This window comes from Carassius gibelio, chromosome B15, assembly GCF_023724105.1.
Source record: "Carassius gibelio isolate Cgi1373 ecotype wild population from Czech Republic chromosome B15, carGib1.2-hapl.c, whole genome shotgun sequence".
Taxonomy (NCBI): domain Eukaryota; kingdom Metazoa; phylum Chordata; class Actinopteri; order Cypriniformes; family Cyprinidae; genus Carassius; species Carassius gibelio.
The window spans coordinates 17395594-17408412 of NC_068410.1; the positions used below are offsets into that span (position 1 = coordinate 17395594).

The 12819-nt window shown below is 50.5% G+C and overlaps 31 non-coding genes across 31 annotated transcripts; all 31 read right to left on the bottom strand.

Annotated features, from left to right (window-relative positions):
- Window positions 1-291: 291 nt before the first annotated feature.
- trnat-agu (transfer RNA threonine (anticodon AGU)) lies at window positions 292-365 on the bottom strand. Its single transcript has one exon. It is a non-coding gene; the product is annotated as a tRNA-Thr (tRNA).
- Window positions 366-479: 114 nt separating this feature from the next.
- On the bottom strand, window positions 480-569 carry trnar-ucu (transfer RNA arginine (anticodon UCU)). Its single transcript is given in 2 exon segments — window positions 480-515; window positions 533-569. It is a non-coding gene; the product is annotated as a tRNA-Arg (tRNA).
- A 179-nt stretch (window positions 570-748) lies between these two features.
- Window positions 749-822, bottom strand: trnat-ugu (transfer RNA threonine (anticodon UGU)). The gene has a single exon. It is a non-coding gene; the product is annotated as a tRNA-Thr (tRNA).
- A 506-nt stretch (window positions 823-1328) lies between these two features.
- trnat-cgu (transfer RNA threonine (anticodon CGU)) lies at window positions 1329-1402 on the bottom strand. Its single transcript has one exon. It is a non-coding gene; the product is annotated as a tRNA-Thr (tRNA).
- Window positions 1403-1888: 486 nt separating this feature from the next.
- On the bottom strand, window positions 1889-1962 carry trnat-agu (transfer RNA threonine (anticodon AGU)). Its single transcript has one exon. It is a non-coding gene; the product is annotated as a tRNA-Thr (tRNA).
- Window positions 1963-2076: 114 nt separating this feature from the next.
- On the bottom strand, window positions 2077-2166 carry trnar-ucu (transfer RNA arginine (anticodon UCU)). The gene is given in 2 exon segments: window positions 2077-2112; window positions 2130-2166. It is a non-coding gene; the product is annotated as a tRNA-Arg (tRNA).
- A 179-nt stretch (window positions 2167-2345) lies between these two features.
- trnat-ugu (transfer RNA threonine (anticodon UGU)) lies at window positions 2346-2419 on the bottom strand. The gene has a single exon. It is a non-coding gene; the product is annotated as a tRNA-Thr (tRNA).
- Window positions 2420-2925: 506 nt separating this feature from the next.
- Window positions 2926-2999, bottom strand: trnat-cgu (transfer RNA threonine (anticodon CGU)). The gene has a single exon. It is a non-coding gene; the product is annotated as a tRNA-Thr (tRNA).
- Window positions 3000-3485: 486 nt separating this feature from the next.
- On the bottom strand, window positions 3486-3559 carry trnat-agu (transfer RNA threonine (anticodon AGU)). Its single transcript has one exon. It is a non-coding gene; the product is annotated as a tRNA-Thr (tRNA).
- Window positions 3560-3673: 114 nt separating this feature from the next.
- trnar-ucu (transfer RNA arginine (anticodon UCU)) lies at window positions 3674-3763 on the bottom strand. The gene is given in 2 exon segments: window positions 3674-3709; window positions 3727-3763. It is a non-coding gene; the product is annotated as a tRNA-Arg (tRNA).
- A 179-nt stretch (window positions 3764-3942) lies between these two features.
- On the bottom strand, window positions 3943-4016 carry trnat-ugu (transfer RNA threonine (anticodon UGU)). The gene has a single exon. It is a non-coding gene; the product is annotated as a tRNA-Thr (tRNA).
- Window positions 4017-4522: 506 nt separating this feature from the next.
- On the bottom strand, window positions 4523-4596 carry trnat-cgu (transfer RNA threonine (anticodon CGU)). Its single transcript has one exon. It is a non-coding gene; the product is annotated as a tRNA-Thr (tRNA).
- A 486-nt stretch (window positions 4597-5082) lies between these two features.
- trnat-agu (transfer RNA threonine (anticodon AGU)) lies at window positions 5083-5156 on the bottom strand. The gene has a single exon. It is a non-coding gene; the product is annotated as a tRNA-Thr (tRNA).
- A 114-nt stretch (window positions 5157-5270) lies between these two features.
- On the bottom strand, window positions 5271-5360 carry trnar-ucu (transfer RNA arginine (anticodon UCU)). The gene is given in 2 exon segments: window positions 5271-5306; window positions 5324-5360. It is a non-coding gene; the product is annotated as a tRNA-Arg (tRNA).
- Window positions 5361-5539: 179 nt separating this feature from the next.
- trnat-ugu (transfer RNA threonine (anticodon UGU)) lies at window positions 5540-5613 on the bottom strand. The gene has a single exon. It is a non-coding gene; the product is annotated as a tRNA-Thr (tRNA).
- A 506-nt stretch (window positions 5614-6119) lies between these two features.
- Window positions 6120-6193, bottom strand: trnat-cgu (transfer RNA threonine (anticodon CGU)). The gene has a single exon. It is a non-coding gene; the product is annotated as a tRNA-Thr (tRNA).
- Window positions 6194-6679: 486 nt separating this feature from the next.
- On the bottom strand, window positions 6680-6753 carry trnat-agu (transfer RNA threonine (anticodon AGU)). The gene has a single exon. It is a non-coding gene; the product is annotated as a tRNA-Thr (tRNA).
- Window positions 6754-6867: 114 nt separating this feature from the next.
- On the bottom strand, window positions 6868-6957 carry trnar-ucu (transfer RNA arginine (anticodon UCU)). The gene is given in 2 exon segments: window positions 6868-6903; window positions 6921-6957. It is a non-coding gene; the product is annotated as a tRNA-Arg (tRNA).
- Window positions 6958-7136: 179 nt separating this feature from the next.
- On the bottom strand, window positions 7137-7210 carry trnat-ugu (transfer RNA threonine (anticodon UGU)). Its single transcript has one exon. It is a non-coding gene; the product is annotated as a tRNA-Thr (tRNA).
- Window positions 7211-7716: 506 nt separating this feature from the next.
- On the bottom strand, window positions 7717-7790 carry trnat-cgu (transfer RNA threonine (anticodon CGU)). Its single transcript has one exon. It is a non-coding gene; the product is annotated as a tRNA-Thr (tRNA).
- A 486-nt stretch (window positions 7791-8276) lies between these two features.
- On the bottom strand, window positions 8277-8350 carry trnat-agu (transfer RNA threonine (anticodon AGU)). The gene has a single exon. It is a non-coding gene; the product is annotated as a tRNA-Thr (tRNA).
- A 114-nt stretch (window positions 8351-8464) lies between these two features.
- Window positions 8465-8554, bottom strand: trnar-ucu (transfer RNA arginine (anticodon UCU)). The gene is given in 2 exon segments: window positions 8465-8500; window positions 8518-8554. It is a non-coding gene; the product is annotated as a tRNA-Arg (tRNA).
- Window positions 8555-8733: 179 nt separating this feature from the next.
- trnat-ugu (transfer RNA threonine (anticodon UGU)) lies at window positions 8734-8807 on the bottom strand. Its single transcript has one exon. It is a non-coding gene; the product is annotated as a tRNA-Thr (tRNA).
- Window positions 8808-9313: 506 nt separating this feature from the next.
- trnat-cgu (transfer RNA threonine (anticodon CGU)) lies at window positions 9314-9387 on the bottom strand. The gene has a single exon. It is a non-coding gene; the product is annotated as a tRNA-Thr (tRNA).
- A 486-nt stretch (window positions 9388-9873) lies between these two features.
- On the bottom strand, window positions 9874-9947 carry trnat-agu (transfer RNA threonine (anticodon AGU)). The gene has a single exon. It is a non-coding gene; the product is annotated as a tRNA-Thr (tRNA).
- Window positions 9948-10061: 114 nt separating this feature from the next.
- On the bottom strand, window positions 10062-10151 carry trnar-ucu (transfer RNA arginine (anticodon UCU)). The gene is given in 2 exon segments: window positions 10062-10097; window positions 10115-10151. It is a non-coding gene; the product is annotated as a tRNA-Arg (tRNA).
- A 702-nt stretch (window positions 10152-10853) lies between these two features.
- Window positions 10854-10927, bottom strand: trnat-cgu (transfer RNA threonine (anticodon CGU)). The gene has a single exon. It is a non-coding gene; the product is annotated as a tRNA-Thr (tRNA).
- Window positions 10928-11413: 486 nt separating this feature from the next.
- trnat-agu (transfer RNA threonine (anticodon AGU)) lies at window positions 11414-11487 on the bottom strand. The gene has a single exon. It is a non-coding gene; the product is annotated as a tRNA-Thr (tRNA).
- Window positions 11488-11601: 114 nt separating this feature from the next.
- On the bottom strand, window positions 11602-11691 carry trnar-ucu (transfer RNA arginine (anticodon UCU)). The gene is given in 2 exon segments: window positions 11602-11637; window positions 11655-11691. It is a non-coding gene; the product is annotated as a tRNA-Arg (tRNA).
- Window positions 11692-11870: 179 nt separating this feature from the next.
- trnat-ugu (transfer RNA threonine (anticodon UGU)) lies at window positions 11871-11944 on the bottom strand. Its single transcript has one exon. It is a non-coding gene; the product is annotated as a tRNA-Thr (tRNA).
- A 506-nt stretch (window positions 11945-12450) lies between these two features.
- On the bottom strand, window positions 12451-12524 carry trnat-cgu (transfer RNA threonine (anticodon CGU)). The gene has a single exon. It is a non-coding gene; the product is annotated as a tRNA-Thr (tRNA).
- Between the last annotated feature and the right edge of the window lie 295 nt (window positions 12525-12819).

Sequence of the window (12819 nt, forward strand, 5' to 3'; positions counted from 1 at the left end):
AATGGCCTCACACCGGAGACTAATAGCCCAATGCGCTACACTCTGCGCCACGTGCAGCAGCTCCTTCCAGGCTTGCAGCAGTCCTAAACCAAGGATCACCTGTTTGCAAGGCAAGCTCTTTGACCAGCTGAGCCATGCTGCATCGCTGAGATGACTCTGGCCAGTATTGTTCGGCAGCATCTGAGGGGTGGTTCGCAAATTAAATTGCATGCTGCTCTGGCACTCCTCTGCACCCCCTTTTTTACGGAGAGCAAAACCTCACAGCCCAAGGCGTCACTTGATCACCAGCAAAGGCACCGCTGGGATTCGAACCCAGGATCTCCTGTTTACTAGACAGGCGCTTTAACCAACTAAGCCACGGCGCCAACTTGCATGTACCTGCCGAGAAAGTGAGATTTAGAGTTTTATAAGTCCGGAGGGGTGGCCAGAGAGCATATGTGTTTGTTGGCCAAGCGCCATTAACAGAAAGCCAAAAGCAACGACTCTGGTGGGACTCGAACCCACAACCTTTGAATGGCCTCATCTGGCAGTCTAGAAGTCCAATGCGCTATCCATTGCGCCACAGAGCCACGTGTGGAGTTTTTTTTTCCTGGCTGTTCCAGTGCGTTGAATTGAGTTCAGGTATTTGGGGAGCGGGAAGGACAAGATATGTGGGCCTCTCTGCAATTGGTATGTGGTTGGAAAAGCGGAGTATCTGTAAGGGCTTCCTTTCCCAGAAAGAACCCACAGAGCAGAGCCACCTGTTAAAAGGCACCGCTGGGAATCGAACCCAGGATCGCCTGTTTACAAGACAAGCGCTTTGACCAGCTAAGCCACGGCGCCCTGCTGCGTTGTTGACTTGGGTCAGAATTGTTCGGCAGCAGCTGAGGGGTGGTTGGCAAATGAAATCGCATGTTGCTCTGACGCTCCTCTGTACCGCATGATTGCGCAAAGCAAAACCATACAACCCAAGGTGGTGTTTGATAACCAGCAAAGACAGTGCTGAGATTTGAATTCAGTATGTCCTATTTACTACACAAGCTTTAACCAACTAAGCCACGGCGCCAACCTGCACACACTCTCTCAGGGAGGGGCACTTAGAGGATTAAAGCATCCAGATAAGAGGCCAACGGCCAGGCTCTGCACAGCAATGGCCTCATCTGGCCGTCTAGAAGTCCGGTTTGCTATCTATTGTACCACAGAGCCTGTCAGCAAGTGTTGACCTGTTCAAAAGAGCGTCAGCATTATCAGGATCTGGTTTGGAAATGCAATCGCCTGCTGCCTTTGCTATCCCTGTTTGCAGTCCGATCTCAGAAAAGCACATGCTTGAGGCACACAGGGGACGCTAAAGGCACCGCTGGGATTTGAACCCAGGATCTCCTGTTTACGAGACAGACGCTTTAACCAACTAAGCCACAGCGCCAAGCAGAGCCCTACAGCTCTGGGAGGGTGAGTAAGTTGATCAAAACATCCAGCGGTGAGGACAAAGGTCCACGTGCTGGTCAGCTTATGAGATTTTTCACAACTTTCTGTTGCCAGAGGGCATAAGCGTGCAATTTAATGATAAACGAAAGGCAAGAAGTCACCAATCTGTTTTGACTCAAACCCACAAACTTTAAATGGCCTCACACCGGAGACTAATAGCCCAATGCGCTACACTCTGCGCCACGTGCAGCAGCTCCTTCCAGGCTTGCAGCAGTCCTAAACCAAGGATCACCTGTTTGCAAGGCAAGCTCTTTGACCAGCTGAGCCATGCTGCATCGCTGAGATGACTCTGGCCAGTATTGTTCGGCAGCATCTGAGGGGTGGTTCGCAAATTAAATTGCATGCTGCTCTGGCACTCCTCTGTACCCCCTTTTTTACGGAGAGCAAAACCTCACAGCCCAAGGCGTCACTTGATCACCAGCAAAGGAACCGCTGGGATTCGAACCCAGGATCTCCTGTTTACTAGACAGGCGCTTTAACCAACTAAGCCACGGCGCCAACTTGCATGTACCTGCCAAGAAAGTGAGATTTAGAGTTTTATAAGTCCGGAGGGGTGGCCAGAGAGCATATGTGTTTGTTGGCCAAGCGCCATTAACAGAAAGCCAAAAGCTACGACTCTGGTGGGACTCGAACCCACAACCTTTGAATGGCCTCATCTGGCAGTCTAGAAGTCCAATGCGCTATCCATTGCGCCACAGAGCCACGTGTGGAGTTTTTTTTTCCTGGCTGTTCCAGTGCGTTGAATTGAGTTCAGGTATTTGGGGAGCGGGAAGGACAAGATATGTGGGCCTCTCTGCAATTGGTATGTGGTTGGAAAAGCGGAGTATCTGTAAGGGCTTCCTTTCCCAGAAAGAACCCACAGAGCAGAGCCACCTGTTAAAAGGCACCGCTGGGAATCGAACCCAGGATCTCCTGTTTACAAGACAAGCGCTTTGACCAGCTAAGCCACGGCGCCCTGCTGCGTTGTTGACTTGGGTCAGAATTGTTCGGCAGCAGCTGAGGGGTGGTTGGCAAATGAAATCGCATGTTGCTCTGACGCTCCTCTGTACCGCATGATTGCGCAAAGCAAAACCATACAACCCAAGGTGGTGTTTGATAACCAGCAAAGACAGTGCTGAGATTTGAATTCAGTATGTCCTATTTACTACACAAGCTTTAACCAACTAAGCCACGGCGCCAACCTGCACACACTCTCTCAGGGAGGGGCACTTAGAGGATTAAAGCATCCAGATAAGAGGCCAACGGCCAGGCTCTGCACAGCAATGGCCTCATCTGGCCGTCTAGAAGTCCAGTTTGCTATCTATTGTACCACAGAGCCTGTCAGCAAGTGTTGACCTGTTCAAAAGAGCGTCAGCATTATCCGGATCTGGTTTGGAAATGCAATCGCCTGCTGCCTTTGCTATCCCTGTTTGCAGTCCGATCTCAGAAAAGCACATGCTTGAGGCACACAGGGGACGCTAAAGGCACCGCTGGGATTTGAACCCAGGATCTCCTGTTTACGAGACAGACGCTTTAACCAACTAAGCCACGGCGCCAAGCAGAGCCCTACAGCTCTGGGAGGGTGAGTAAGTTGATCAAAACATCCAGCGGTGAGGACAAAGGTCCACGTGCTGGTCAGCTTATGAGATTTTTCACAACTTTCTGTTGCCAGAGGGCATAAGCGTGCAATTTAATGATAAACGAAAGGCAAGAAGTCACCAATCTGTTTTGACTCAAACCCACAAACTTTAAATGGCCTCACACCGGAGACTAATAGCCCAATGCGCTACACTCTGCGCCACGTGCAGCAGCTCCTTCCAGGCTTGCAGCAGTCCTAAACCAAGGATCACCTGTTTGCAAGGCAAGCTCTTTGACCAGCTGAGCCATGCTGCATCGCTGAGATGACTCTGGCCAGTATTGTTCGGCAGCATCTGAGGGGTGGTTCGCAAATTAAATTGCATGCTGCTCTGGCACTCCTCTGTACCCCCTTTTTTACGGAGAGCAAAACCTCACAGCCCAAGGCGTCACTTGATCACCAGCAAAGGCACCGCTGGGATTCGAACTCAGGATCTCCTGTTTACTAGACAGGCGCTTTAACCAACTAAGCCACGGTGCCAACTTGCATGTACCTGCCAAGAAAGTGAGATTTAGAGTTTTATAAGTCCGGAGGGGTGGCCAGAGAGCATATGTGTTTGTTGGCCAAGCGCCATTAACAGAAAGCCAAAAGCAACGACTCTGGTGGGACTCGAACCCACAACCTTTGAATGGCCTCATCTGGCAGTCTAGAAGTCCAATGCGCTATCCATTGCGCCACAGAGCCACGTGTGGAGTTTTTTTTTCCTGGCTGTTCCAGTGCGTTGAATTGAGTTCAGGTATTTGGGGAGCGGGAAGGACAAGATATGTGGGCCTCTCTGCAATTGGTATGTGGTTGGAAAAGCGGAGTATCTGTAAGGGCTTCCTTTCCCAGAAAGAACCCACAGAGCAGAGCCACCTGTTAAAAGGCACCGCTGGGAATCGAACCCAGGATCTCCTGTTTACAAGACAAGCGCTTTGACCAGCTAAGCCACGGCGCCCTGCTGCGTTGTTGACTTGGGTCAGAATTGTTCGGCAGCAGCTGAGGGGTGGTTGGCAAATGAAATCGCATGTTGCTCTGACGCTCCTCTGTACCGCATGATTGCGCAAAGCAAAACCATACAACCCAAGGTGGTGTTTGATAACCAGCAAAGACAGTGCTGAGATTTGAATTCAGTATGTCCTATTTACTACACAAGCTTTAACCAACTAAGCCACGGCGCCAACCTGCACACACTCTCTCAGGGAGGGGCACTTAGAGGATTAAAGCATCCAGATAAGAGGCCAACGGCCAGGCTCTGCACAGCAATGGCCTCATCTGGCCGTCTAGAAGTCCAGTTTGCTATCTATTGTACCACAGAGCCTGTCAGCAAGTGTTGACCTGTTCAAAAGAGCGTCAGCATTATCAGGATCTGGTTTGGAAATGCAATCGCCTGCTGCCTTTGCTATCCCTGTTTGCAGTCCGATCTCAGAAAAGCACATGCTTGAGGCACACAGGGGACGCTAAAGGCACCGCTGGGATTTGAACCCAGGATCTCCTGTTTACGAGACAGACGCTTTAACCAAGTAAGCCACGGCGCCAAGCAGAGCCCTACAGCTCTGGGAGGGTGAGTAAGTTGATCAAAACATCCAGCGGTGAGGACAAAGGTCCACGTGCTGGTCAGCTTATGAGATTTTTCACAACTTTCTGTTGCCAGAGGGCATAAGCGTGCAATTTAATGATAAACAAAAGGCAAGAAGTCACCAATCTGTTTTGACTCAAACCCACAAACTTTAAATGGCCTCACACCGGAGACTAATAGCCCAATGCGCTACACTCTGCGCCACGTGCAGCAGCTCCTTCCAGGCTTGCAGCAGTCCTAAACCAAGGATCACCTGTTTGCAAGGCAAGCTCTTTGACCAGCTGAGCCATGCTGCATCGCTGAGATGACTCTGGCCAGTATTGTTCGGCAGCATCTGAGGGGTGGTTCGCAAATTAAATTGCATGCTGCTCTGGCACTCCTCTGCACCCCCTTTTTTACGGAGAGCAAAACCTCACAGCCCAAGGCGTCACTTGATCACCAGCAAAGGCACCGCTGGGATTCGAACCCAGGATCTCCTGTTTACTAGACAGGCGCTTTAACCAACTAAGCCACGGCGCCAACTTGCATGTACCTGCCAAGAAAGTGAGATTTAGAGTTTTATAAGTCCGGAGGGGTGGCCAGAGAGCATATGTGTTTGTTGGCCAAGCGCCATTAACAGAAAGCCAAAAGCTACGACTCTGGTGGGACTCGAACCCACAACCTTTGAATGGCCTCATCTGGCAGTCTAGAAGTCCAATGCGCTATCCATTGCGCCACAGAGCCACGTGTGGAGTTTTTTTTTCCTGGCTGTTCCAGTGCGTTGAATTGAGTTCAGGTATTTGGGGAGCGGGAAGGACAAGATATGTGGGCCTCTCTGCAATTGGTATGTGGTTGGAAAAGCGGAGTATCTGTAAGGGCTTCCTTTCCCAGAAAGAACCCACAGAGCAGAGCCACCTGTTAAAAGGCACCGCTGGGAATCGAACCCAGGATCTCCTGTTTACAAGACAAGCACTTTGACCAGCTAAGCCACGGCGCCCTGCTGCGTTGTTGACTTGGGTCAGAATTGTTCGGCAGCAGCTGAGGGGTGGTTGGCAAATGAAATCGCATGTTGCTCTGACGCTCCTCTGTACCGCATGATTGCGCAAAGCAAAACCATACAACCCAAGGTGGTGTTTGATAACCAGCAAAGACAGTGCTGAGATTTGAATTCAGTATGTCCTATTTACTACACAAGCTTTAACCAACTAAGCCACGGCGCCAACCTGCACACACTCTCTCAGGGAGGGGCACTTAGAGGATTAAAGCATCCAGATAAGAGGCCAACGGCCAGGCTCTGCACAGCAATGGCCTCATCTGGCCGTCTAGAAGTCCAGTTTGCTATCTATTGTACCACAGAGCCTGTCAGCAAGTGTTGACCTGTTCAAAAGAGCGTCAGCATTATCCGGATCTGGTTTGGAAATGCAATCGCCTGCTGCCTTTGCTATCCCTGTTTGCAGTCCGATCTCAGAAAAGCACATGCTTGAGGCACACAGGGGACGCTAAAGGCACCGCTGGGATTTGAACCCAGGATCTCCTGTTTACGAGACAGACGCTTTAACCAACTAAGCCACGGCGCCAAGCAGAGCCCTACAGCTCTGGGAGGGTGAGTAAGTTGATCAAAACATCCAGCGGTGAGGACAAAGGTCCACGTGCTGGTCAGCTTATGAGATTTTTCACAACTTTCTGTTGCCAGAGGGCATAAGCGTGCAATTTAATGATAAACGAAAGGCAAGAAGTCACCAATCTGTTTTGACTCAAACCCACAAACTTTAAATGGCCTCACACCGGAGACTAATAGCCCAATGCGCTACACTCTGCGCCACGTGCAGCAGCTCCTTCCAGGCTTGCAGCAGTCCTAAACCAAGGATCACCTGTTTGCAAGGCAAGCTCTTTGACCAGCTGAGCCATGCTGCATCGCTGAGATGACTCTGGCCAGTATTGTTCGGCAGCATCTGAGGGGTGGTTCGCAAATTAAATTGCATGCTGCTCTGGCACTCCTCTGTACCCCCTTTTTTACGGAGAGCAAAACCTCACAGCCCAAGGCGTCACTTGATCACCAGCAAAGGCACCGCTGGGATTCGAACTCAGGATCTCCTGTTTACTAGACAGGCGCTTTAACCAACTAAGCCACGGTGCCAACTTGCATGTACCTGCCAAGAAAGTGAGATTTAGAGTTTTATAAGTCCGGAGGGGTGGCCAGAGAGCATATGTGTTTGTTGGCCAAGCGCCATTAACAGAAAGCCAAAAGCAACGACTCTGGTGGGACTCGAACCCACAACCTTTGAATGGCCTCATCTGGCAGTCTAGAAGTCCAATGCGCTATCCATTGCGCCACAGAGCCACGTGTGGAGTTTTTTTTTCCTGGCTGTTCCAGTGCGTTGAATTGAGTTCAGGTATTTGGGGAGCGGGAAGGACAAGATATGTGGGCCTCTCTGCAATTGGTATGTGGTTGGAAAAGCGGAGTATCTGTAAGGGCTTCCTTTCCCAGAAAGAACCCACAGAGCAGAGCCACCTGTTAAAAGGCACCGCTGGGAATCGAACCCAGGATCTCCTGTTTACAAGACAAGCGCTTTGACCAGCTAAGCCACGGCGCCCTGCTGCGTTGTTGACTTGGGTCAGAATTGTTCGGCAGCAGCTGAGGGGTGGTTGGCAAATGAAATCGCATGTTGCTCTGACGCTCCTCTGTACCGCATGATTGCGCAAAGCAAAACCATACAACCCAAGGTGGTGTTTGATAACCAGCAAAGACAGTGCTGAGATTTGAATTCAGTATGTCCTATTTACTACACAAGCTTTAACCAACTAAGCCACGGCGCCAACCTGCACACACTCTCTCAGGGAGGGGCACTTAGAGGATTAAAGCATCCAGATAAGAGGCCAACGGCCAGGCTCTGCACAGCAATGGCCTCATCTGGCCGTCTAGAAGTCCAGTTTGCTATCTATTGTACCACAGAGCCTGTCAGCAAGTGTTGACCTGTTCAAAAGAGCGTCAGCATTATCAGGATCTGGTTTGGAAATGCAATCGCCTGCTGCCTTTGCTATCCCTGTTTGCAGTCCGATCTCAGAAAAGCACATGCTTGAGGCACACAGGGGACGCTAAAGGCACCGCTGGGATTTGAACCCAGGATCTCCTGTTTACGAGACAGACGCTTTAACCAAGTAAGCCACGGCGCCAAGCAGAGCCCTACAGCTCTGGGAGGGTGAGTAAGTTGATCAAAACATCCAGCGGTGAGGACAAAGGTCCACGTGCTGGTCAGCTTATGAGATTTTTCACAACTTTCTGTTGCCAGAGGGCATAAGCGTGCAATTTAATGATAAACGAAAGGCAAGAAGTCACCAATCTGTTTTGACTCAAACCCACAAACTTTAAATGGCCTCACACCGGAGACTAATAGCCCAATGCGCTACACTCTGCGCCACGTGCAGCAGCTCCTTCCAGGCTTGCAGCAGTCCTAAACCAAGGATCACCTGTTTGCAAGGCAAGCTCTTTGACCAGCTGAGCCATGCTGCATCGCTGAGATGACTCTGGCCAGTATTGTTCGGCAGCATCTGAGGGGTGGTTCGCAAATTAAATTGCATGCTGCTCTGGCACTCCTCTGCACCCCCTTTTTTAGGGAGAGCAAAACCTCACAGCCCAAGGCGTCACTTGATCACCAGCAAAGGCACCGCTGGGATTCGAACCCAGGATCTCCTGTTTACTAGACAGGCGCTTTAACCAACTAAGCCACGGCGCCAACTTGCATGTACCTGCCAAGAAAGTGAGATTTAGAGTTTTATAAGTCCGGAGGGGTGGCCAGAGAGCATATGTGTTTGTTGGCCAAGCGCCATTAACAGAAAGCCAAAAGCTACGACTCTGGTGGGACTCGAACCCACAACCTTTGAATGGCCTCATCTGGCAGTCTAGAAGTCCAATGCGCTATCCATTGCGCCACAGAGCCACGTGTGGAGTTTTTTTTTCCTGGCTGTTCCAGTGCATTGAATTGAGTTCAGGTATTTGGGGAGCGGGAAGGACAAGATATGTGGGCCTCTCTGCAATTGGTATGTGGTTGGAAAAGCGGAGTATCTGTAAGGGCTTCCTTTCCCAGAAAGAACCCACAGAGCAGAGCCACCTGTTAAAAGGCACCGCTGGGAATCGAACCCAGGATCTCCTGTTTACAAGACAAGCACTTTGACCAGCTAAGCCACGGCGCCCTGCTGCGTTGTTGACTTGGGTCAGAATTGTTCGGCAGCAGCTGAGGGGTGGTTGGCAAATGAAATCGCATGTTGCTCTGACGCTCCTCTGTACCGCATGATTGCGCAAAGCAAAACCATACAACCCAAGGTGGTGTTTGATAACCAGCAAAGACAGTGCTGAGATTTGAATTCAGTATGTCCTATTTACTACACAAGCTTTAACCAACTAAGCCACGGCGCCAACCTGCACACACTCTCTCAGGGAGGGGCACTTAGAGGATTAAAGCATCCAGATAAGAGGCCAACGGCCAGGCTCTGCACAGCAATGGCCTCATCTGGCCGTCTAGAAGTCCAGTTTGCTATCTATTGTACCACAGAGCCTGTCAGCAAGTGTTGACCTGTTCAAAAGAGCGTCAGCATTATCAGGATCTGGTTTGGAAATGCAATCGCCTGCTGCCTTTGCTATCCCTGTTTGCAGTCCGATCTCAGAAAAGCACATGCTTGAGGCACACAGGGGACGCTAAAGGCACCGCTGGGATTTGAACCCAGGATCTCCTGTTTACGAGACAGACGCTTTAACCAACTAAGCCACGGCGCCAAGCAGAGCCCTAAAGCTCTGGGAGGGTGAGTAAGTTGATCAAAACATCCAGCGGTGAGGACAAAGGTCCACGTGCTGGTCAGCTTATGAGATTTTTCACAACTTTCTGTTGCCAGAGGGCATAAGCGTGCAATTTAATGATAAACGAAAGGCAAGAAGTCACCAATCTGTTTTGACTCAAACCCACAAACTTTAAATGGCCTCACACCGGAGACTAATAGCCCAATGCGCTACACTCTGCGCCACGTGCAGCAGATCCTTCCAGGCTTGCAGCAGTCCTAAACCAAGGATCACCTGTTTGCAAGGCAAGCTCTTTGACCAGCTGAGCCATGCTGCATCGCTGAGATGACTCTGGCCAGTATTGTTCGGCAGCATCTGAGGGGTGGTTCGCAAATTAAATTGCATGCTGCTCTGGCACTCCTCTGTACCCCCTTTTTTACGGAGAGCAAAACCTCACAGCCCAAGGCGTCACTTGATCACCAGCAAAGGCACCGCTGGGATTCGAACCCAGGATCTCCTGTTTACTAGACAGGCGCTTTAACCAACTAAGCCACGGCGCCAACTTGCATGTACCTGCCAAGAAAGTGAGATTTAGAGTTTTATAAGTCCGGAGGGGTGGCCAGAGAGCATATGTGTTTGTTGGCCAAGCGCCATTAACAGAAAGCCAAAAGCAACGACTCTGGTGGGACTCGAACCCACAACCTTTGAATGGCCTCATCTGGCAGTCTAGAAGTCCAATGCGCTATCCATTGCGCCACAGAGCCACGTGTGGAGTTTTTTTTTCCTGGCTGTTCCAGTGCGTTGAATTGAGTTCAGGTATTTGGGGAGCGGGAAGGACAAGATATGTGGGCCTCTCTGCAATTGGTATGTGGTTGGAAAAGCGGAGTATCTGTAAGGGCTTCCTTTCCCAGAAAGAACCCACAGAGCAGAGCCACCTGTTAAAAGGCACCGCTGGGAATCCTGCTGCGTTGTTGACTTGGGTCAGAATTGTTCGGCAGCAGCTGAGGGGTGGTTGGCAAATGAAATCGCATGTTGCTCTGACGCTCCTCTGTACCGCATGATTGCGCAAAGCAAAACCATACAACCCAAGGTGGTGTTTGATAACCAGCAAAGACAGTGCTGAGATTTGAATTCAGTATGTCCTATTTACTACACAAGCTTTAACCAACTAAGCCACGGCGCCAACCTGCACACACTCTCTCAGGGAGGGGCACTTAGAGGATTAAAGCATCCAGATAAGAGGCCAACGGCCAGGCTCTGCACAGCAATGGCCTCATCTGGCCGTCTAGAAGTCCAGTTTGCTATCTATTGTACCACAGAGCCTGTCAGCAAGTGTTGACCTGTTCAAAAGAGCGTCAGCATTATCCGGATCTGGTTTGGAAATGCAATCGCCTGCTGCCTTTGCTATCCCTGTTTGCAGTCCGATCTCAGAAAAGCACATGCTTGAGGCACACAGGGGACGCTAAAGGCACCGCTGGGATTTGAACCCAGGATCTCCTGTTTACGAGACAGACGCTTTAACCAACTAAGCCACGGCGCCAAGCAGAGCCCTACAGCTCTGGGAGGGTGAGTAAGTTGATCAAAACATCCAGCGGTGAGGACAAAGGTCCACGTGCTGGTCAGCTTATGAGATTTTTCACAACTTTCTGTTGCCAGAGGGCATAAGCGTGCAATTTAATGATAAACGAAAGGCAAGAAGTCACCAATCTGTTTTGACTCAAACCCACAAACTTTAAATGGCCTCACACCGGAGACTAATAGCCCAATGCGCTACACTCTGCGCCACGTGCAGCAGCTCCTTCCAGGCTTGCAGCAGTCCTAAACCAAGGATCACCTGTTTGCAAGGCAAGCTCTTTGACCAGCTGAGCCATGCTGCATCGCTGAGATGACTCTGGCCAGTATTGTTCGGCAGCATCTGAGGGGTGGTTCGCAAATTAAATTGCATGCTGCTCTGGCACTCCTCTGTACCCCCTTTTTTACGGAGAGCAAAACCTCACAGCCCAAGGCGTCACTTGATCACCAGCAAAGGCACCGCTGGGATTCGAACTCAGGATCTCCTGTTTACTAGACAGGCGCTTTAACCAACTAAGCCACGGTGCCAACTTGCATGTACCTGCCAAGAAAGTGAGATTTAGAGTTTTATAAGTCCGGAGGGGTGGCCAGAGAGCATATGTGTTTGTTGGCCAAGCGCCATTAACAGAAAGCCAAAAGCAACGACTCTGGTGGGACTCGAACCCACAACCTTTGAATGGCCTCATCTGGCAGTCTAGAAGTCCAATGCGCTATCCATTGCGCCACAGAGCCACGTGTGGAGTTTTTTTTTCCTGGCTGTTCCAGTGCGTTGAATTGAGTTCAGGTATTTGGGGAGCGGGAAGGACAAGATATGTGGGCCTCTCTGCAATTGGTATGTGGTTGGAAAAGCGGAGTATCTGTAAGGGCTTCCTTTCCCAGAAAGAACCCACAGAGCAGAGCCACCTGTTAAAAGGCACCGCTGGGAATCGAACCCAGGATCTCCTGTTTACAAGACAAGCGCTTTGACCAGCTAAGCCACGGCGCCCTGCTGCGTTGTTGACTTGGGTCAGAATTGTTCGGCAGCAGCTGAGGGGTGGTTGGCAAATGAAATCGCATGTTGCTCTGACGCTCCTCTGTACCGCATGATTGCGCAAAGCAAAACCATACAACCCAAGGTGGTGTTTGATAACCAGCAAAGACAGTGCTGAGATTTGAATTCAGTATGTCCTATTTACTACACAAGCTTTAACCAACTAAGCCACGGCGCCAACCTGCACACACTCTCTCAGGGAGGGGCACTTAGAGGATTAAAGCATCCAGATAAGAGGCCAACGGCCAGGCTCTGCACAGCAATGGCCTCATCTGGCCGTCTAGAAGTCCAGTTTGCTATCTATTGTACCACAGAGCCTGTCAGCAAGTGTTGACCTGTTCAAAAGAGCGTCAGCATTATCAGGATCTGGTTTGGAAATGCAATCGCCTGCTGCCTTTGCTATCCCTGTTTGCAGTCCGATCTCAGAAAAGCACATGCTTGAGGCACACAGGGGACGCTAAAGGCACCGCTGGGATTTGAACCCAGGATCTCCTGTTTACGAGACAGACGCTTTAACCAAGTAAGCCACGGCGCCAAGCAGAGCCCTACAGCTCTGGGAGGGTGAGTAAGTTGATCAAAACATCCAGCGGTGAGGACAAAGGTCCACGTGCTGGTCAGCTTATGAGATTTTTCACAACTTTCTGTTGCCAGAGGGCATAAGCGTGCAATTTAATGATAAACGAAAGGCAAGAAGTCACCAATCTGTTTTGACTCAAACCCACAAACTTTAAATGGCCTCACACCGGAGACTAATAGCCCAATGCGCTACACTCTGCGCCACGTGCAGCAGCTCCTTCCAGGCTTGCAGCAGTCCTAAACCAAGGATCACC